The sequence below is a fragment of the Natator depressus genome, chromosome 1, assembly GCF_965152275.1.
Source record: "Natator depressus isolate rNatDep1 chromosome 1, rNatDep2.hap1, whole genome shotgun sequence".
Classification (NCBI taxonomy): Eukaryota; Metazoa; Chordata; order Testudines; family Cheloniidae; genus Natator; species Natator depressus.
In genome coordinates, this window is record NC_134234.1 from 237,416,848 (window position 1) to 237,439,648 (window position 22,801).

Here is a 22,801-nt window from a genome sequence, read left to right on the forward strand (position 1 = left end):
AGTCACCTTGACCCTTTTATGTCAATTAACTTATTTTTTTAATACTTGAAAGAAGATTCATTTTTGTACCTTTTAAGAAACAAATGGACAAATGAGTGATAGGTGTGTGCCTGCTGCATCCCACAACCTCTGCTTCTACATCACAGGACTCTTGTTACTTGTGGCTATTTATTAGTATTGTTATTAATAATGTTACTGTTACACTTCTTGGGTCTGGGAGGAGTGTGTGTTTTAACTCTAGGAGAGCAAGACACTACCGCAGATTGGTCCCTGCTTTGTATACAGGGCAGACTTCCTGGACTCACGTATGCATCCTGCCCTAGCCAAGTCCTTTTTATGATGATCTCCTGCACATCCATGGAGTTGTGAGAAACCAGTAGTGTTCATAGCAGATTTTCCCTCTGTATCCCAGATTCCCTCTCTCTGGACTAACAAACCTGTAATTTATTTAAATACCATTAATAGTTTGTAACAAGAAAAGCAAAACTGTGACCTAAAAATTCTCCCCCGCCAATAGCTCTCCCTTCCACTCGAGGGTGAACCCTGCCACTGTAAGAGCTGCCTAGAATGACTTCCAGCTTAGCAAATGAGGCACAATTCTTTCTGCATCTGCCAAAGCAGGCTCCTTTCTGCTCCGCTCCCAGAGCTGCTGCCTTTGATCCAGGAGGGTGCCCGTTGTACTCCTACTTGCAGTAGTGGGCAGGACATACACTGAGCAATCCAGCTACCATGCTGGGAAGGACTCTGCAGTCTGTCACCATTTGGCAGACTCCAGAAGTACACTACATCCTTAACCCATCCCACTGGGCATAGGGTGTGATGCCATCCCTCTTAACTTTGAATTTCCTAGCCACATTTGTTTTTTGTCACATCCTTAGCATGATCCATTATTAGTGTGTTTTTCTCTGGGGTTTAACAGCGAAGGAAGATAGTTAAGCTTGCTTCCTCCGGTATCTGAGAGCGTGTGTCCCGTTCCCAAACAAATCCATGCAGCACCATTGAGACTGTTAATGCTATAGCCTGGTGGTGGAGCAGATACACAATCAGTGGGGTCCTTCTCATTTAATCTTCTGCTGTGTCTGAAAGGGACTCTCCCTTCTGCTTTGAGGGGGACTCCTTGAGTTACTCGCTTCCTGTGTTCATAAAGGACATGGAACCTTGCTTTTTGGCCATCTGCTCTCTCCAGCAGAGTCCTCTGGATTCCTGCGAGAGTTTGGAGGAGCCCCATGTCTGTTTTCTCGACTTTGCACCGCTGTTAGGGACCCATGCCATGCCCACTGTACTTCAAGCAGAGGAGGAACGGATAGGACACTCTCCAGAGACCATCTGCAAAGCTGTTTAGTTGGCTGTGGAAACATACTTTCTCCCACCCGACCCCAGCCCAGCTAGCAGGGGCTGAGCAAGCTGTCTCCTGTGCTTCCTGCCCTTCACATCCCAGGGAGTATGTGACCACAAATTAAACCCAAGGTCTAGCAAAGCAACGCAAAGAGCCAGCCACTATGTTACTTAATAGTGTTCGTGCTAGGTACCCAGAGCAAAGTTCCAGTGGAACGTCTGAACATAGACCTTCACCTGCCTGTGTAGTGAAGGGGCAAGCTGTAGCTGCAGAACCAGCAGGTGGAGTTTACACACACTGTTTTTGTGGGTTGCACCGCAAAAATGGTGACTCCTACCCAAAAAACCCCCAAAATTTAGGGTGGCTCTTGCTGACTGTGTTCCTAAAACCAGCCTTGACCTATTTTAATAGCGCACACTGTCTGAGGAACACAGCTGATCATTAAATACGCACTGCAAATGAAAAAACAAAAAGCTACCCTGCCCTCCTCATTTATGCTGTATAAAAAGAGCCTCTTAACATAATATTTTTTAAATTGCTGGTTGCTTGTTATAGAAGAAATATGAGGTTTTCTCTTTGTGCTGGGGGGACTTGAATAGTGATGTCACACAAGGCTCTAATCTGACAACAGCCCTCCCTGCCCCCAGCTAAAAGTGGGGTGGGGAGATGCTTGTTCTTAAACTCTGCAACCCTTCAGGTCTCACTGGCCTCAGAGGAGAAAGTGAGGACCTAATGCACATGTAAAAACAAGAAAAAAAAGAAAAACAATTTAAAACCAAAATTGAGGCCTGTTTTACCTCATAAAAACCTGTAAAGGGCACAATTTATATTTCCAATTCAGTTAAATTTTCAGAAAATCCATTACATAAGCACTAGTTTTTAATTAAAAATATTTATTTGTTAGAATGAAATATAGAGACTCTTGTCACATGAAACGGTCTGGGTGCATATTTTCAAACTGCCTTCTTCTGCAACTGCATCTGAGTAAGGTGTTCTACAGAGCTATCCCTTGGGTAGGGCGAACCAGGGCAACTGCTCTGGGCCCCACGCTTTGGGGGGCCCCGCGGGCCAGTACGATTGGCCAACACAGTCATGGAAGAGACGAATCCGTCACTTCCGCCTCGGGCCCCGCACCCTTCTAGGGACGGCCCTGGTGTTCTAACTCTTTGAGCTAGTAGAGTAGATAATAACACAAATGTGGCAATGTGCATTCAGTAATACGTGCTGCCTTGAATGTGAGGGAGACTAAAGGCCTTCAGCCTTGGAGTCTATTAGTACAAGTGCGTGCCCCCGTAGATGGTACTAACCAGACCATGGGCTGGTGAAAGCTGAGTTTGGAACCTAAGCTCCATGTCTATTCCTTAACTGGCTGAGACTGGGAACGTGCAGGAGGCAGGGTACTATGTCCCTGGGGAGGAAGGAGTCCTAGGCTTCAAACAGCTCGGATGTGGAGGGAGGACAACTCAGCCCTGGGCTAGAGGGACAGGTTCAACCTAATGTGAAGCCCTAACCCTTGCTGGGGAGAGGAAAGAATAGAAGAGGAAACGGGGGTGAGGGGGAGTCCCCAGCCAAAAGAATTAGTTATTTTATTTTGGGGCAATACAAAACCGATTTCCAAACAAAAACCTCATCTCATGGGAACGAGAATATCTTTTAACATGGATTCCTTTTTAAGTAATTCACCAATGACTGTAAAAGCCACAGGGTCATGTCCTGGGCTTCAACCCCAGCTGCTGCCCCTGTGATAGGTGGCCTGAAGCTGCTCTTTAAAAAGAAACTCGCATTTCAGATGAAAAATGGATTTGGAAGAGGGGTTGGGGTTGATTTGAAAAGCAAACTGCATTGACTAGTTATAATTCCTTAGGGTATCTCTCCGCCGCAGGGGGGAGCATGCCTCCCAGCCCGCGTAGGCAGACACAGACTAGCTCTGCGTGAGCCAGCATGCTAAAAATAGCACTGTAGACATTGCAGCACAGCTACCCACCCAAGTACAAGCCAGTCCAAGCCTGGTGGCTAGCCCCTGCTGCCACCCTTGCCGTAATGTCCACGCTGCTATTTTTATTAGGATAGCTCAAGCAGAGCTAGCGTGTGTCTCTACCTGATCGGAGAGGCACCTTCCGAGCTGCAGTGTGGACATAACCTTAGTGCCTGATCCTGCAAACAACATATTACTGGGCATAGCACTGACCACTGTGGGGAGTCCCTTCAGGGGGACGCCACATGGTAGTAAGTACTATTCTTGATAAGTCTTTGCAGCGTCGGGCACTTAGATATTACAAAATGTTTCAAGCCAGCTTCTAGAATCCCTGTCACTTGTTCAGTTTCTCCAACACATGGGGAATACCTTTCTCAGTAGCACCTGCCCCTTTGATGCTGCATCTCCACTGGGATCTCGTGATGACTCAGAGTAGGGCTGCATGAGTTTCACTGTTAGAAAGTGCCAAAGCTGGGAAGTTTCAGAATTGGGAAGTTCTAGAATATGATAACAAAGATACAAATCTGTATAAGACTTACCTTACACCTTGAAGCTTTCCTGTACTTTCCGATGGCAGTGCTGATCTCTTCAGCCCTATGTTAATTCATCCTGGCTTCTTGTTTGGTAATTAATTGTTTTGCAGTTCTATTCGAGATATTTAACATTTATTTTTTACTCATTTACTCTTCTTCCCACTGCACTTAGGATCTTTCTTATTATACTCTTGTCTTCTGAGAACAGCTCCCACCTGAAGCAACATGATTTCAGAGTTGCATGTCAGGAATGTGATCTCTGTTGGGAGCACAGTACCCAGTGTACAGCCCTGCCTGCTTTGGGCTGTAGCATGCAACGAGCTCCATGGCTTTTAATTTCCATTGTCTGAAAGTGAGCATTAAAAATAGACCTTGATGGCAGTTTGCTTAGCCCCTGTGGTCAGTAACAAATGCTCCTTCCCGCCCCATTCTCATCCAGTAATCCAGCCCTCCCCAGACAGAGTCTAAATTACAACAATGCAGGAATAAATAGGGCCCTAATGTTTCACTAAGGAAAAATTCCTGATATCCTTTTCCTTTTTAATAATTTTTTTGCTTGTTCATGACTGTATTGGTATAAGAAAAGTTGCTATGGTTAAGTAATTCTGATTTTATATGCATGGCTGATGCATTGTGCCCTGATTCCTTTGACTAGTCTTATAAAATGAAATTAAATAATCCCCATCTTTGAGAAATGGCTCCTTCTGCTACAGGTTTCTCTGCATCAGAGATGTTCCCCCAGTCACTAGAAAGGTTAAACATTCATGAACTGCCCATGCAATAATAACTCTGAATCTCAGAGGTAGAATAGCAAGAGAGCTCAATACTGGCTTCATACTTCCTAATGCACTTTGTGGGCTGAGCTGAAGAACAGCTGGGGCCGGCTCATGGAGTGGCAATGTGTGCTGCCTGGAGTTAAGTTTCCCTGTGCCTGGGATGGGGTTCCCCTGAAAGTACTAGACAGAGTCAGACTCCCCTGTACCTAGAGTGGGAACTGACACCTCCACTCTAAGGGGCAAACTAAGATGAGGCCAGCACTTGTGCTCAGGGCTGGGATCAGGTTGAGTACAGGGATCATCCTTTCAGAGGTGCAACTCAGGAGCCTGTCCTTGTACACTTGTGCATCGTGAGAGTCAATGCAACTTGGTGAGGCCCAAACCCACTGAAGAGCTGTGCTTCCCTACCTATCCCATGCCTGCTCTGGAGATCATTCCACCAGAGGAAAACCATGCAAAGGGAAAGACATGAATATCTTTCAGCTCTAACTTCCAAATACACTTTTGTCTTTTTAACTTAACCAAAACCCCATTTGTCCAATTGGGGCTGGAGAGTGGCTCTTCTTGTTGCAAACTCCATTGCTAAGCATATCAGGATAGGATTATAGAGCAACAGCAGGTTTTAAAACAGTCACATGAATCTGTTTTTCTCTCCATCTGTCTCCGCATTTCCTGTAAATATTTGTTTGTGTGTTGGCTGTACAAACACCAATGGATCCTTCGTTCACCCCGGCGGTCAAAAAATGAGATTTGCAGTGTCCAGGCCTCCATCAGAACACAGTGCTTGCACAGAGCTAGTTAGCATGTTTGTCTGCACTCTGTGGTGGATTTTAATATTTTTATACATCCTAATCAAGAACATTTTAGAGCATTTGAAAGGTCTAGATTGCATGATCTGGAGCAGCTGTTGGTTCCATTTTTTAACAGTTAATTCTAAAACATTCACCACCACCTCTTTGGTTAAAACTTTTAAAATGAATTTTTGATTAACTGTTTACATCGGCTGCTGATGGATAAGAAGCATTGCATAATTTAATCTCGTGTAAAAATATGAAAAGCCACAACATGGCTCTCAGGAGTTGGAACTGTTACCATCTGCAATAAAAAGAAGTCTCTAAGTATACTATGAAACAGCCTGTATATAATTCATGGGAGAGATCACTTCCTCCTTGACTGATGCACGATAACAGAGATTAAATGCTTTCTGAATGTTCCTGCTTTTGGAGATGCTTAGAATGGTGCTATATAGGAAGTGGAGTTGAACAGACAAGGATGTCATGAAAGGTGTAGATGTGAAGGGGAAAATGCCATGCCATGCTATGATGGCACTGCAGTAATTTAAATAATCTCTCTCTCTCTCTCTCTCTATATATATATATATGTATGTATATGTGTGTGTGTGTGTGTGTGTGTGTGTGTGTGTGTGAAGTCCAGTCCAATTGAAGGGATTTGCTTTGGCACCTATCCCTTGGGATATGAGTGAATGCTGATATTCAGACTGTTCAAGGCTTTTATAGTTGGTGAGTGTGGAGTGTTAACAGGAAAGTGTGTATCCTACATGTATAAAACATCCAGCCTGTTTTCTTCAGTTTGGTTGTGTTTTATTTTTTGTTTTTTATGCACACTTGCTTTGCTGGTGTTGAGATTTTAGCACCTCAGGTGGCCAACTGAACTAAAAAATAAAGTCATTCATTATTTTTTTTCTTTTTGTTGCTGGAGTTGCCATTTGTTTTACTTACTGTTTGTTTGCTTGTTTCCATGCTGGACTTCAAAAGGGGGAATAAAGGAGCGTGAGAGGTTGATCCTGTCATTAAGGCACAGGGCTGGGTTCTGTTCCTGTCTCTGCCATGGAGTTATCTTGTGACCATGAGCAAGTCACTTATCTTTGTGCCCCAGTTGAAGTATGTGAGGTCTTTTGACCTGAGATAAAACAAACAAGCCTGCTGTTCTGATAAAGCCAGAGGTGAAAGTAAGCCAGTACGCTGTGCCGGACCAGACCGGCTTCCCCGGCGGCAATTTAAAGGGCCCAGGGCTGCTTCTGCTGCGGGGAGCCCCAGGCCTTTTAAATCACTGCTGGAGCTCCGGCAACAGGGCTTGAGCATTGCTTTAAAGGGCCTGGGGCTCCCCACAGCAGCCGGAGCTCCTGGCCCTTTAAATCACCACCAGAGCCCTGCTGCTGCTACCCTGGGGCTCCGGCAGCAGGGCTCCTGCAGTGATTTAAAGGGCCTGGGGCTCCCCACAGCGGCCAGAGCCCCAGGCCCTTTAAATCTTGATTTAAAGGCCCCGCCTCTTCTGGTTTAGGCCACGCCTCTTCTGATTGAGGCCATGCCCCCACTCAGGACTCCGGCGCACTGGTAAGTCCTTTAAGTTACTTTCACCCCTGGATAAAGCCCAGCACAATGTCCCATCCTTTCCCCGTCTCATACATGATTTCTCAGTTCTTCTCCAGGGGAGGAGCTGGCAATGGTGAAAGATGAAATAGCCTAGAGGGTGCTGGCAGGGTGGGAATATAGGAACCAAATGAATCATAGGAACTGGCACCAGGCCATAAATGTGGGAGAGGGGAGCTAATGTCCAAGTTGCAGAGGGGTGTTGTGCCAGTTGTGAGCCCTCTTTCAAAGGAAATGCCCATTGTTCCTCAAGTTGCTGCAGTGTGTGTTTTGCCTAGTGGAGAGCCATGGAGTCAGCAGATGTGGTGCTGACCACCTTGGAGCCCCTGGTTTTCCTTTGGAGTCATAAAATCAGAAGGAGCTGCCTTCATCTGCATTAACTTAGTGACATGGGCCATTGATATCAGATCCCAGCAAAAACCTCTGGTCTGGCTCTGCCCTCGCTCCATGCATAACACTGGTGCATGCTCCCATCTCTAGTCTCTTACAGCATTAGATGCCATGGTGTGAGCGATGTGCGTTCACTCGCTGCTTTCCATTAAATGTTCCTGCTCAGTTCTGGTGTGCAATCCTATCCCCTCACCTCAGTCTGCAGTCCCAGCATAAGCTGTCCCTGCTCTCCTTGCTGTATTAAACCCACCCCACGCTGCAAGTGACACCAGCACCTGTTCCATTCTAGGCCTCTATACCATATGCAATACACATTCCATTCGTTATACCAATGTGTGGTCCACTCCCAGGCTCCTTGCTGGGTGCATCTTCAGGGCTGATTAGCTACAGTATCTGCAGCTGTGGAGCAATATCTGCAACAGATTGGACGGATTCAGAGACTAGTCTGTTTGCCTTCAGTGGGGAGAGCCTTCCAGTCTGAGTTATACCTGTTTTAAGAGAACAGGCTTTGGCCGCAACTGGTAGGTGATGTTCCCTTAATGAATGAGCCCATGTGATACGGGGTTGGAGCAAAGGGGCTGGGAGCACAAAGAAACTTGGTTCCTAATCCCAGTGACACCGCTGACTGAGCATATGACTAAGCAAGTCACCAGATCTGTCATTGCCCTGTTCACCCATCAGGAAATTTACAGGCTGTTGGGAGAATCCCAGCTGGGGAAATCCTAAATGTTGAAAGTAAAGCTTCGTGCAAACTTCTGTTCTTCTTTACAGTAAGTAAATAAACCATGTTTTGGAAAATACAAGCCGCTCTGCTATGCTGATGAGGCTGGGAGGGGCTGATGTGACACACTGGCTTTCTGCTGACTAGATTATTCCTCACTGTTTGACAGCTCCTTCTCCACAGACTGTCTGTTTGGGGATGCCATCGCTTCTGTCCTCCAGGTGGCAGAGGGGAAACAGCTCTAACCTTTTTAATATAGAAAGATCAGAGGTGGCCAACCTGTGGCTCCAGAGAAGGCTTTTCAGAAGCTAATATGCAGCTCCTTGCACAGACACCAACAAAGGTGCCAACTTTCCAGTGTGCCGGGGGGAGAAGGGTGGGGTGCTCACTGCTCAACCCCTGACTCTGCCACAGGCCCTGCCCCTACTTCACCCCTTCACCCCAAGGCCCCCACTCCTTCCTGACCCCTTCCCTGAGCCTGCCTCGCCCTCGCTCCTCCCCCTCCCCCCAGAGCCGTCTTCATGCCACAGGAGCCATGAGGAAGGAGGGGGAGGCTCTGATCAGCAGGGCTGCTGGCAGGCGGGGCGGGGGGGGCGTGAGCTGATGGGGGGCTGCTGATATATTAATGTGGCTCTTTGGCAATGTACATTGGTAAATTCTGGCTCCTTCTCAGGTGCAGGTTGGCCAGCCCTGTGATAGATCCTTGTAAGCTGGTGTCAAATGCTCTGACAACAAAGGTCTGTCCTGACTGGCTCTGGTCTTTACTCCACTGTGGAGGCAGCTACAGTTGCCCTGGGAGAGATTTCCCTGGTGTCAGCCAAAGAGGCTATATTTGGCTTGTAGGGGGCCTCTCTCCTGTTGTTCAAAAGGAAGATGGATAGAGAGGAAAGATGGTCTCTGGTTAAGGCACTGGATTGGGAGTTAAGAGATCTAAGTTAAATTCCCAGCTTTGCAAGTGACCTGCTCTGTGACCTTGGGCAAATCACTTCCCAGCTCTGTGCCACAGAGTTGTTTGTAAAATGGAGATATTTGCTTCCCCTCCCCCGTCTTGTCTGTTTAGATTGTAACAGTGGTAGGGGCTCTCTCCCACTGTGTCTGTACAGCACGTAGCACAATGGGGCTCTGAGCTCAGTTGGGGCCTCCAGGTGCTACTATAATACAAATAATAAGACGAGCCTGACAAGGATTCTGGTTTTTCCACTTCAGGAAACAAATACGCCGGGCCTGGAAAGGACCCCTAGGTAGAGGAAGGCTACACTCCCTGTATCTACCACAGGTTGGCTGTGTGCATCTGGAGGTTGTAAGAAGAGGAAGAGACCACCATGAAAAGACAGGAGACCCAAATCAGGAGTTCAGGGTGGCAGTAGTTTTTGCTTTCACTTTCCATTTATACGAAAGAGCACTCCAGGAAGAGGAAATATTTTGCAGCGTATACATTTTGCAACATGCTGCTGTCTCATCCCCCACACGCAGCCTTATTTATTCACCCCACCCATTCTGCTGGGCCCTTTTTCAGAAGGTGAGAGTTGAAGCCAAAAGAGGAGTGGATCATTTGCAAGTGCTTTGAGTTCCGCAGTGGCTCAGGTAAAGGGATAGAGGGAGGTTTATAACATCACTGTGAAGGGACGGGCGTGGGGGGCAGGGGAGAGGTAAGGTCCTTTCTAGGGACTGATGTGTGGGGATGTGACATGATACAGTTGGGGTATGAGGCCATGATTGGTGAAGGCTCTTTTATGGCATGGGGCCTGTGTGCCCAAGATTGATTGGGGGGCGGGATTTTCAGTGAGGGCATGGATCTATCTCTCTTACGGCTACTGTAAGTGGGAAAGCCAAATATCTTGGGTTTTCTAACCACTTTCCAGACAAAACAATTTCTCCAAACACCCTTAACTTACTAGGGGGATAACCATAGCAAGCATGAAAGGGGAACTGTGTGTTAATGGAAAGCTGTCTCTGTGACTTCTATCACACACACAATTTGTTTTGTTAACAGTTCTTGCAATGAATGCTGTGTGTGGTTGATGGGTTAAGTAAGTGCATCTCTAGGTCCCATGTACAGGAGAGGGCAGGCTTATTCCTTAAAGGGTGCTGCTTCACAGGCCCAAGTGAGACACCTTTCAAGGTAGGAGACCTCAAAGGGCTCCCTATCAGCATCACAGCAAGGGACTTCATATCTGCCACAAGAGCAGGAAAACTCCACTCTCCTTAACCCCCCTTTCCAGTGAGGAACGCCTCAAAATTGGGGGAGGGGGAGTGTTCCCTACACTCTCAAACTTATGGAAAAATCCTATGGAATGTAACAGGAATGAAACTAATACAGCTTTAGAGCAGGGATTCTCAACCTGCAGTTGCAGCCAACTTTGTCCTTCCATAGGGCTAGATGGGAGGGGGAGGGCTCCAGTATGGAAAAGTTTGAAAACCACTTTTCTGTAGAACTTAGTCTAAAACCCTATAGAATTTAATGAAGAATGATCTCCTTGCTATAGGTTTTTTGAATCATCCTATAGATTTCTATAAGGTTGTCCCAAAAAAACAACCTCCATGGATAAAATGTACTACTGTCTCTTACATTCTCCATAAGGGTGAAGGATCATTTGGACAGGGGGAGATGGACACAAAGAGAGGAAAATGGCCATGGACTGTGAAGGTTGCCAACTCTGGAAATGGTGTATTTCTTAAAGCCCCAGCAGCTGGAGTCATATGATTGGGGCAGGGCTTGAGTCCTTTTGTTGACACCTGTTTGGATCTACTTGCTTAGGAGCAGCAAAGGGGAGGGGGGATGTCACTATACTCCAGCTGGGACCTTTCGGCCTGTGGAGCAGTAAAAGGCTCCTTTCCTCCTTCCTACACCCCTCCCTCCCCTGCAGTGCCTTGTGGGAACGAAGGCAGAGTCAGTAGCATTGATCATAGAGGAAGGAGGGAGAGGCATAACACAGGGGGGCCAAGGTCCCGCCCCAGCTGGGTCTGAGCAGAGATCCAGTAGCTACCGCCTCCCTGGCCATGTCCAAGACAGAAGTGCAGAGAGCCTTGCAGCCAAGGACCCACCCCCCACCCCCACAGGAAGTAAGAGACAAGGGTGCCCATGTCCCTCTCCAATAAGGAAGTGCCTGCTAGAGTCCATGTGCTGCGGGCTGGGACGGGAGGCCCTAGCACTTCCCTGAACCTTTGTCCCAGGCTGGGTAGCAACTGGGGCTTTCTACAGGGGTGCTGGGGGCTCCATAGTAATTCCCCCTCTGCTGAGATGTGCCAAGCCTGGGCCCCTGGAACCAGGGCAGGCCACAGCCCAGAAAGCACAGGGGGAGGTATCTGCGGACCCTGAGCACACCGCTCTCTGTGCAAAGCCCTGGTGCTGCATGGTACCGCCTCCTGCAGGGGGCTTGGGGAAGTGCCAAGGCCTGCCCTCCCATTCCACAGCACTGACACTCTGGGACAGACTCCCCAGCCCAGGGCCTTCTATGTGGGCATTGGGGCCCAGGGCCACTCACGGTGTCTTGGGCGTGGCTTGGACCTTAGGTGGCAGCTGCTGGGCCTGGGGCCTAGCCCCCCTCCTTTGCCAGAAGTACTGGGGGAGCTCAAATGCCCTTCTAGCCTGGTCCAGCGCTAATCAGGTGAGAATGTTAGTTTTCACTTCCTTTTTCTTTGAGGTGTCTAGTCTGTATGGTGGTAAAGAAAAGCTAGAAGCATGCAGTAAGTGCAGCCTAAAGGCTCAGAAACCAGCAAAGAAAAAAAAGCACCCCCCTTATTATTCAAAACACTGGTGATTGGTTTAAAAATCTCTTTATTTACAAGGCGAGGGGACCTTATTACTATTGAATGAATAGGGTTGATAATACTTAATTTTCAAGCCAAAATGTAATCTTGGTCACCAAAAAACTCCCCAGCTAGGATCAGAATGGGGACCCCTCTGTCGAGCAGCACCGAGCCTGGAACTGTGTCTGATTTCACCTTTCTCCCCGCCTTGCCCCTGCACGAAACGCTGCGGGGTTAGACAGAACCGAGGCAGCCCTGGCCTGCTGAAATATTTGCTGAGCGGTTCCTCTTTTGCTTAGCTGCGGGGACCTGAGCCTAGGGGGCCGAGCCTCCTGTTAGAGCCGCATGAGACAGCAGCCAGTTGCGTCAAGTGTTGGTGATTTCCCCCGGAGATAGCAGCAGGGGCCCCACTGCAAGCGGGAGGTGGCGTCCTCTTTGCTCACCTGTGCAAGGGGAAATTCCTGTGCACGGCTGAGTCGCGTCTTGCTGGCACAGTGCAGCCACCTGCCAGCCTGCAGCGTTTTGAGTCTGGGCGCCTTAGGAACGGCTCCCTTCCCCCCCCCGCGCACAGCCATGAACCTGGCTCCTCTTCTCCACTCCCTCAGCCCTTCCCTCCTCGCGGGGCAGCTCCGCTTGCTCTTGGCCCTTCGGCAGGGATCCCTTCCCCCTCCCAGCAGCATGTTAGTGGGCCTAGGCCTTTACCCAAGGGCTGTGCCTGCCTGATGGCTCGATGCCACAGCGATGGGCTCCCTGGCAATCCCTGCTAGCAGCTCCGCGCTGTCTCCCCCACAGGCACGCGATGCAATTGTCCCTGGGTGGTAAAAAAATAAATAAATACCCCTCCCCCCCCCGCACACACACCGGCTTGGGACTCTCCAACCCTCCCCCATATTGCTCTGGGGCTTGGCCCTAATTTCCTCCCCCGGTGTCCCCGTTGGGAGCAGTTGCCAGGTCCCTTCCCCCAGCATCTCCCCGCAGGGCCCCCCCGCGCTGCGATCCAGCCCTGGGCTGGGTCCCGCCCCCCTCCCCCAGCGCCCGGGGGCCCGCGCGGCGCCGGAGCACAAAGCGGCCGCTGTCTCTTTAAGCGGTTTGGAGGGAGAGCGGAGGAAGCTCCCCCCACTCGGCGGCTGCCGAGCTCTGCAGGCCGGGGCTGCGCGCTTGCCCGGGCCCCGCAGGCAGCGGCGCGCGGTGAGTATCCCCCGGGCGCCCCCGCTCCGGAGCCGGCCCCGGCGCTCCGCCTGCATCCCACCCCCGCCGCGGGAGCCGGCCCCGGAGCCGCCGGGGCTCCCTCTGCGCGAGGGGCGGGGAAGCCCGCGGGGAATCCGGCTGGCGAGCGGCCGGCAGCGCCCCGGAGGCTGCAGTGGCCCGGGGCCCTGGAGCCGGGGTGGCGCCTGCCCGGGGCCGGGCTTCGCTCCTGGGCCCCCCGCCACGGGGCAGGGCGGCCTGTGCGCTCGGCGGGGCGGGCTTGTGGGTCTCACACTCCGGAGTGAGATGCCCAGAGGCTGTACTGGAAGGTGGGTTTCAAACCGATCTTCGCGCCCCCCCCCCCAATTCCCCTCTCTCGCCCCGGTGCCACCTGCCTCCAAACCAGGGCGGGGGCGCTAGTGATGACAAACGTGTCTTTATTCCTTTACCGGTGTGCTGCCACCCCCAGCACAGAGAGCGCGGCAGCGAGCGCTTGTAACTCTGCGGGAGCTGGAGCGTGGGGCTGAGCCGTGGGTTACCGCCCATCGGCTGTTTTTCCGAGAGGTGTTCGAGCTCAGCCTCAGGTCACTGGCTTGATGCAGCAGTGGCGGGGCGAGGTTCTGCGGAGGGCCCGTGTTAGGCAGGAGCTCAGACTAGGCGATCAGCATAATAGTTCCTTTGGCCTTAAAATGTACAAGCACCAGTGCCCCCAGCCTGTGAGAATCCTGCACTAGTACCAGTGCTGTGCTCTGCTTGTTGTAATGGCTAGGGCAGTGCCAGCCCCCACCCATACCCATGATGTGCCTGTGTCCCGAGTAACTGGCACAAGGTGTTTTTCAGGGGATGCATCCTGATGGCAGGGCACCGTGCTTTCAGGCTGGCGCAATGGGCTGTTTCACAAACAGCAATGTTAATGCGAGTTAGTCAATTTAAAAAAAAGAGTGGGCTCGTGGCCAGGGCCGGATTAACGCAGGGGCTTTAGGGGCTGCAGCCCAGGGCCTCGGGCTAAGGCCCCCCTCCCACGCAAAAATAAATCCATAATTGTATACAATTCAGTGTCAAATTCATAATTCTATACAATCACAATCGACTGGTCGATCCTGGAGCCTCTTAGCGACCCAGAGATCACGGATCGACTGGCAAAGTCCAGTAGCATAGCAGGGCTCAGGCAGGCTGCCTGCATGCCATGTCCTCACGCCGCTCTTGGAAACGGCTGGCTGCTGGCACGTCTCTGGCCAGATTGCCCCTCTCCTGTTCAGCCTTGCCGGGAGTGTCTCTGCAAGGCCCTTTCTGCTGCCCTGGTGAGTGTTATACAGTGCTTGCCATAGCCTGCCTTCTGGTGTTCTCTGGGTAGAATGACCAGATGTCCCGATTTTATAGGAATAGTCCCGATTTTTGGGTCTTTTTCTTATATAGGCTCGTATTACCCCTCACCTCCATCCCGATTTTTCACACTTGCTGCCTGGTCACCCTATCTCTGGGTAGGATCCTTGTGGAGAGAAGAGGAAGAGATTAATCCTGTAGCAAAACTAGGAAACTCCTGCCTGGTTGTTGCTTTACTGCTTCTGCCAAAGCTCCCGTTTCTGGATTTCCATGGCCATGGTTGCATTCAAGTTCACATCAGAGGAATCCAGGAATGTCACCTCCAATAAAAGAGTGAAAATCAGACAGTCTGCAGGCTTGGAGCTTATGCTGGCTCTTACTAGGTTTCCCTATACCAGGAGTTAAATGATTGCATAGTGCCATCCCCATCACCATATTCAATCAGCGCACTCCTCTTTCCCCTCAGGGCCTGGCTTGCCCTGGTCGATTGTTGTAAATTCAGCTGTTCCTTTACTCACCAGGAGCAGCACGCAGACCCCTATGCTGCAATGGTAATGTTAAATAATACATTTTGGTGTGTCTGGATGGGGTTTGGAGAGGAGAGATGCTTGGTGTGGTGGAGGGTGACAGCAGGGCAGTGGGAGCAAGAGGGAGTTGAGTGAGCAAGCACTCTTCCAGAGAAGGGCTTTTTAGAGTGTGCAAGGAGTATATGTAACTGTTCTTACATGAGCTGACAGTGGGTTTTGAACCTGGGACAGTCAAAGTACAAGAACCTACAGCTTGATCTTTAGGATGAGGTGCTCTACATAGTGGTTGTAGCAGACTCTTCTGTAACCTCTGTAGAGCCGATCAAAATGTTTTTTAACAGAAAATGACTTCTTTTGACAAGTTTTTGCAAATGTTTTGGTTTCCTGCAGTCGATATTTCAAAAATTTCATCTGCCAGTTTTTCATTCAGAAAAAAGAGGGGGGGGGACTTTCAATGGAAATGACAAAAAGTGTTTTTGTTTTTTGTTGAGTTATTTTTTATGGGAAAAGAAATAATATACTGTCCAGCTCTCTACTGCTTAGGTGAAGGAGCTGCTGGTGGGGCGGGGAGCACAAAGATCTACACCGGGCCAGCCTGGGTTACACAAATAGAGGGGGAATGGATTTTATAAAAAGATGCATCCATAATAACCAAGTACCTACGTGACCTTTTCTAACCCATTGTCTGCACAGCCTCCTATTTCCCCCACCTGTTGCCTATAACTGTCGCTTGCTCCATCGTGTCTACTGTTATTATTAATCATATTTATTACGCCTAGGAACCAACCCAGAATGGGGCTCCGTTGTGCTAGGTGCTGTGCAGACACAGTTTGCATCATCAGATTGCAAACTCTTTAGGGCAGGTTTTATGTTGTCATGTGGCATGCATGGTTTCCCACACACTGGGCTCTACTCTGAGATTAAAAGCACACACATATTTACTACTTAGGTGTGGCTTGTACTGAAAAGTGACTATATAAAAATGGCACCTTCTCACTCCACTGATCCTGTCTGTGGATATAAATCTGTTGTATTTAGAAATCAAAAATGATTTTTTTTCCTGCTTTTTACTTGAGTTAGCCCAGCTGGAGCCAGCACCACTGAGAGGGTGAATTTGTTTCTATTCCTCCTTGTGCATCATCAGGACAATTGTTCCAAACAATTTGGCAAGCCCACTGAAGGCAACTGGGGCTGCACAGGTGTCATCAAGCCTTCAGAAACGCTGTTACTGGCAATGAGGCCTATCGTGCATAGGAATAGGGTTACATCCATTTAAACAGTGTGTGAGCTCACTAGTGTTTCTCACCATGTTCTGTGTTAGTAGCCTTCAGAAATAGTCATGCAGCAGCATGTATGTAGCTAGGCCTGGCATGTGTGTGTCTTTTTAATAAGCATGGTTATTTGAGACCCAACTGTGCCCATGTTGTTTCCTCATATTGTTTACTTTTATGTAAAGAGATGGTAGTGCATAAGAAAATGAACCCAGCTTGATTCTTGCATCTCGGCATGAGTTTGAAGGGCTGGTATTTCAAATAGTTTTGTTTTTTAAGAGAGTGAGCACTTTTGATCTGGAATCAGCAAGAGACAGAGCCAGGGACCACCCAGTACCATTTTTAGAGTCCTTTCATGTACAGAATGGCACTTGAAACCCACAGAATTGTGTGTGACACTGTGAGTGCGTGGTGCTATCCTGTAGTGCAGTGGTGGGCAACCTGCGGCCCGTGGGCCACATGCGGCCCATCAGGATAATCCGTTGGCAGGCCACAAGACAGTTTGTTTACATTGACCATCCTTAGGCACGGCCACCTGCAGCTCCCAGTGGCTGCAGTTCGCCGTTTTTGGCCAATGGGAGCCGTGGCCAGCACGTCCCTGAAGCCCGCGCCACTTCCCGCAGTTCCCATTGGCCGGGAACGGTGAACTGCGGCCACTGGGAGCTGCGGGCATGCCTGCGGACGGTCAATGTAAACAAACTGTCTCTCGCAGCCTGCCAGCGGATTACTCTGATGGGCCGCAGGTTGCCCACCACTGCTGTGCCTGTGAGGAACAGGAAGAGCGTAACCATTAGCACTTTGTATATGCAGTCAACCCAAGCATTGCTCTAGTGTATGCATAATAGCAGGTCACAGGTGTGAGATCATGGGCTCTGTAGGAATGTTCTGAGAAATTCCTACTCTCCCCACTTCGCTGTCAGAGTGAGCTAACCCACAGCGGGGAGTCAGCTTGATGGGTAACTTCCTTTTCTCAAGTGAATTATGAACTGACTGCAAATGAGCTGTTTTTTCATTTCCATTTAATAGGTGTTTCCTCGGACAAGGATCTGAAATTGCTGGCAAATCCAGCACTTGATGATTTCTTTGCATAGCACCTCTCACTTATTATCTCAATGGACTGTGCATTAATTGTCAGATAGGCTGTAAGGGATTTGGGGCAAGGATAGTCTTGACCTTTGAGTCTTGCACAGAGCCAAGCACATATTAATATTGCTAAGAAGGAAGCTATCCTCAGAGCTTGACCTGAACTGCAAAATTCACACTGAAGTTTGAACCTCCTTAAGTTTGGGGAAGTTCAGCTCTAGAGTTTTGATTTGGATTTGATTCCAGCTGTAAGTTCTTATTTTATTCATAAGCATGAGCAAGAGAAGACAAAGGAAACTGGAGGTCCTCTGCTTAGCAGGGAAGGAGAGCTAATAAAGGACGACATCAAGAAGGCTGAGGTATTTAATGCCTATTTTGCTTCAGTCTTCACTAAAAAGGTAAATAGTGACCAGATACTTAAGACATTTAACAGCAAGGGGGAAGGAATGCAAGTCAGAATAGGGAAAGAGCAAGTAAAAGAAAATTTAGATAAGTTAGATGTATTCAAGTCGTCAGGGTCTGATGAAATGCATTCTAGGGCACTTAAGGAATAAGCTGAAGCAATCTTGGAATTGTTAGCAATTATTTTTTGAGGACTCATGGAGGACATGTGAGGTCCCAGAGGACTAGAGAAGGGCAAATACAGTACCTGTCTTTAAAAATTCTGGGTGTTACACTTTAAGAAAGATGTGGACAAATTGGAGAGAGTCCAGAGGAGAGCAACAACAATGATAAAAAGTTTAGTAAGCCTGACCTATGAGGAAAAGGTTTAAAAAATGGGCATGTTTAGTCTTGACTGAGGAGGGGCCTGATGTGTCTTCAACTGCGTTAAGAGCTGTTATAAAGAGGATGGTGATCCGTTCTCTGTGTCCACTGGAGGCAGGACAAGAAGTAAGGGGCTTAATCTGCAGCAAGTGAGATTTAGGTTAGATATTAGGACAAAATTTCTAACTATAAGGGTAGTGAAGTACTGGAATAGACTTGCAAGGGTGGTTGTGGAATCCCCATCATTGGAGGTTTCTAAGAACAGGTTAGACAAACACCAGTCAGGGATGGTCTAGGTTTATTTGGTCCTGCTGCAGCACAGGGGGCTGAACTAGATGACCTCTCAAGGTCCATTGCAGCCCTGCAATTCTATGATTCTATGTATTTGCTTCAGAGTGTAGAAAGACCGTCACTGCCCCAAACATTTTTCAGTTGCGGTTTGGACAAAGAACATGACGTGAGAGAGAGTGAGTGGTTACCGGAGGGAGGGGTTAAAGATAAATCCTATCTTGAAAGTCGTACAATAAATGTACAGTAGGATTTTTTGTCTGAAAATGATGTTTCTTTGGGCTGGAGTTGGGGAAGTGCTGCTGTTTGCGGCAAATTGTGATATGGGATGCTGCTGTTCTCACTGGTGCCTTTCCTACTCCAAGGACAGTGTGTAAACATGGTTTAGCATTGTACCCAACTCCAGGCCTTGCTGAGCTTGCCTAAGTTGTTTCCTCCACTCTTCCTGGGGTGCTCGCTGAACAGCACAGCAAAATTTTTACAATGCTGTGTGTGAACTCCCCTCTTTGCCCCACTTTCCGGGGCTCCTCCGAGTGTCTCCCTCTCTCTTCTTAGATTAGTCTGTGGCACCTTGAACTAATAAGAGCGTAGGCCTTTGGCACCTGTGTGAAGCTGTACCTGAGCCCAGTGGTAAGAGCTGCCTTGGACAATGAGTCCTGTTCTAGACTCAGCTACCTGGTCTCTCCAGTTCCTCTCCCTAGGCCTGATCCAACTCAAACTGAAGTAAATGGAGGGGCCCTGTATCCAGCCCTGTGTGAACAGGAGGAAGAGGCTACAGGTGTCAGTAACACACCAAAATGTTTCCACTCTCACTAAACCAGGCCACTCTCATGGTTTTAAATCATTTTTCCCTGTAGGACCCCCTGCTTCCCTTCACCCCAGAATCTACAATCAAAGCCTTTACCCAGCATCAGGTGAGATGCTAATGGGTGTCTGATTCTGTGGATGCATAAGTGGCTGCAAGCGTCACCTTGTGCCGTATTTCCAACCCCTGGAACAAGCAGAACTATAGATGGTTTCTGACACTGCCCACGCTACAGTTCTTCGAGTGCTTGCTCATGTGTATTCCACAGTAGGTGTGCATGCTCGCCATGTGCACCGGAGCCGGAAGTTTTTCCCTTAGCAGTACCTGTAGGGGGAGCGCTGCTGCAACCCCTGGAGTGGCGCCTCTATAGCGTGCTATAAGGGGAACCGCGCACTCCCCTCACCCTCAGTTCCTTCTTGCCGCCAGTGAGGGTGCGTCGGAACTACTTGCTCCAGCTTCGCTTCGCTGCAGCTCATCCCAGAACTCATCATTTGTTGTTAATGGTACCTGTGTGTGTTAGTTCAACAAGTTTCAGTTCAGTTAGTTAGTGTTCGGGCCGGGGCATGCCCCGTGCCCCAGGGTTTAAATCGTGTGACTCTTGCAGGCGTTCGATGCCCAGAAGTGACCTGCCCACCGACTGTCTCCGCTGCTTGGGTCAATCCCACATTAGCGACCGCTGTAAGATCTGCAGGTCCTTCAAACCTAGAACCAACAAGGAAAGAGTCATTAGACTTCGGGCCCTTCTCATGGAGTCGGCACTGGCCCCAACCCCGGTGCGCCGAGCGGATTCGGCACTGGGCACCTCGTCTTCGGTACGCAGCGATCCCCCGGCACCTTCCGGTGGCCGGCACTGCTCACCATCTCAGAAACAGAGAAAGGCCCTGTCTTCTCAGCGGTGTCAAGAGAAAGCAAGGGGAGAGGCTAGACCCGAATTGGGCAGCCCCAGTTCCCCCCTGGGCTCCAGACCTCGGACTCATGTCGAGCGGAGCAGCCCGGTTGCGTCGACTCAGGTCTCTCTGGATGGCCGGAGGCCCTGCACGCGGCCTGAGACATTATGACTCTGCAGGTACCCGGGGCACCACCGGCACCCAGGCCCCACTCTAGAGGCAAGCCGCCACTGGGCTCTAGGCAGTTGACCCCGACCCGATGCAGATCCCGGTTTGGGGACTGCTCTCAGTCCCGCTCAGCGTCCTGTCAGGGCACAGCCTCCAGCCTCCACTTTCATCACCCACTAGGTTGTCTGGTTGGGTACCGTTGGATCGGCGTTCCAGGCACTGCTCCACACTGAGCAGAGAGTATCAACAGGACGGGCACAGGCGCCATACGTGCTCCCCTTCTCGTCGGAGCTACTGTAGCTGCTCCCTACGCGGGCTCCGTCGCCGTTCGCACTCCAGCTCTCTCTCCTCGAGGCACCGTGCCCACGACTCCTGGTGGGGATCACCAGCTCTGTGTCGTCACAGATCTAGGCGTCGCAGTGTCTCGAAGTAGTGGCTCAAGGCAGCACCGTTCCTCGATGTTGGAGTCCTGATCCCGTGGCAGACGTCGTTCTCTGCACCATCAATCGTACCGCTCCCATAGTACTGATAGGTCGTTGGTAACCTCGACCCATCCGTGGCCCCCTATGTCCCAGCCCAGCCAACCTGACCAGCTGGTGCTGCTGGTTCCGCAGTACGGTCAGTGGCAAGGGCCCCATAGCAGGGACAGTGGTGCCAGCAGACCCCCTGGCCCCCCATGCATGCCTACCCAGGGGCTCGTTCGGTAGCAGGGATGTCAGAGGCTCCCTCCACCTCACTATCCAGGCCTCCAAGGGATAAGGACTCTAGAAGGCTGGACTCGTTTGGTAGGAAGCTTTATTCGTCGTCCAGTTTCCAGCTCCGGGTGGCCAACCACCAAGCCCTCCTCAGCCGTTATGAGTTTAACTTGTGGGGGTTACTGCCCAAATTCAGACCCTCCCTTCTGGGGCGTGAAAGGAAGGAATTTAAGGCACTTGTGGAGGAGGGTGCCGCTGCCACAAAGGCTGCTCTGCAGGCAGCGTCGGATGCAGGTGACACGGCTGCTCGGTCCATGGCCTCGGCGGTGTCCATGCGCAGAGCGTCGTGGTTACTGCTGTCTGGGCTCTCCACGGAGGCGCAGTCTGTGATGCAGGATCTTCCCTTCAGTGGCAGGGACCTGTTCGCGGAACAAACAGACGTGAAACTTCATGGCATGAAGGACCCATGTACTACCCTGCAAACCCTCAGGCTTTACGTCCCGCCTGCCAAGGACAAGCCTAAGCTGCAGGCTCCCGCCCCAGCTCCCCAGCCAAGATATGAGCCCGCCTATAAGAGGTCCAAGACCCAAAAGAGGCAACCTCAGAAGCAGTCTTGCTCTGCCCTGCAGCCTGGGCCCTTGAGGGGCAAGCAGCAGGGCAAGAGGCGTTTTTGACTGGTTGCAGGAGGGTACCTCCCGAGAAGACCCTACTACCAATAAAGTTTGCCTTCAGCAACCGCTTGTGTGCCTTCCTTGCGGAATGGTCCCGAATAACATCGGACCGTTGGGTCCTCAACACCATTTTCCAGGGCTACATGCTATAGTTTGTCTCACCCCTGCCCTCCCACCCCTCTCCCTGGGATGGCGGGGGGGACCCGTCACATGTATCCCTGCTAGAGCAGGAAGTGGGTCGGCTCCTCAGCTTGGGAGCTGTGGAGAAAGTTCCAAGGGAGTTCTGGGGGAAAGGGTTTTACTCCCATTACTTCCTTATCCTGAAGGCGAAAGGGGGGCTCAGGCCTATCCTGGATTTGCGACACCTCAATTGGTTCATGGCCAAATGCCGGTTCCGCATGGTCTCTCTGGCATGTATCATACCCTCTCTGGACCCTGGTGATTGGTGTGCAGCCCTGGACCTTCAGGATGCATACTTCCATATCCATATATTCGAGGGGCACAGACACTTCCTTCGTTTCGTGGTGGGACAGGACCACTACCAGTTTACGGTCCTCCCATTTGGTTTGTCCACCGCGCCCAGGGTATTCACAAAGCGTATGGCAGTCGTGGCGGCCTACCTCAGACACTGAGGGGTCCAGATATTTCCCTACCTCAACGACTGGCTGCTCAAGGGCAGCTCGCGGTCTTGGGTACGGGACCATGCGGAGCTGCTTTTGGTTACATGTGCCAACCTAGGCCTTCTAGTAAACGAGGCCAAGTCAACATTGGTTCCAATGCAGCGCATAGAATTCATAGGCGCTCTCCTGGATGCCGCCAAGGCCACAGCCTCCCTTCCCCTGGGCAGGTTCCAGACCCTGAAGGGGCTCATAGCCTCGGTCGTGGAGTTCCCCATGACCACGGCCAGAGCATGCCTGCAGCTCCTGGGCCACATGGCGGCATGCACGTACGTGGTCTGCCACGCCAGACTTTGGATGAGGCCCCACCAACTCTGGCTGGCCTCAGAGTTCTCCCAGGCCTGGGACAGGCTGGACAAAGTCCTCACAGTACCGGCACCGGTGATCGCTTCACTAAAATGGTGGTCCTGCCCTGTCAATATGCTCCAGGGGATTCGCTTCTGGGACCTGAACCCCTCGCTAGACCTAGGGAACTCACAGACCCAAGGGATGTGGTCGGCCTCGGAGTTGTCCCTTCACATAAATGTCGGGGAACTCAGGGCAATACGCTTAGCCTGTGTGGTGTTCAGCTCACAATTGCTCAGC

General features: G+C 50.5%; 2 protein-coding genes across 4 annotated transcripts in view; both read left to right on the top strand.

The window, feature by feature from the left end:
- Positions 1–9,472, top strand: part of MICAL3 (microtubule associated monooxygenase, calponin and LIM domain containing 3) — a 242,634-nt gene extending 233,162 nt beyond the window's left edge. The window contains exon 44 of the mRNA XM_074938661.1: positions 9,328–9,472. The gene's annotated coding sequence lies outside the window, so the exon portion shown is untranslated. The remainder of the gene's footprint in view (positions 1–9,327) is intronic.
- Positions 9,473–12,917: 3,445 nt separating this feature from the next.
- Positions 12,918–22,801, top strand: part of BID (BH3 interacting domain death agonist) — a 185,137-nt gene continuing 175,253 nt past the window's right edge. Inside the window, exon 1 of one of the 3 annotated variants that reach the window (XM_074938744.1) lies at positions 12,918–13,059. The gene's annotated coding sequence lies outside the window, so the exon portion shown is untranslated. Of the gene's footprint in view, positions 13,060–13,368; positions 13,386–22,801 lie in introns of those variants that run through there. The other 2 variants (XM_074938725.1, XM_074938729.1) reach the window with 2 other exon arrangements.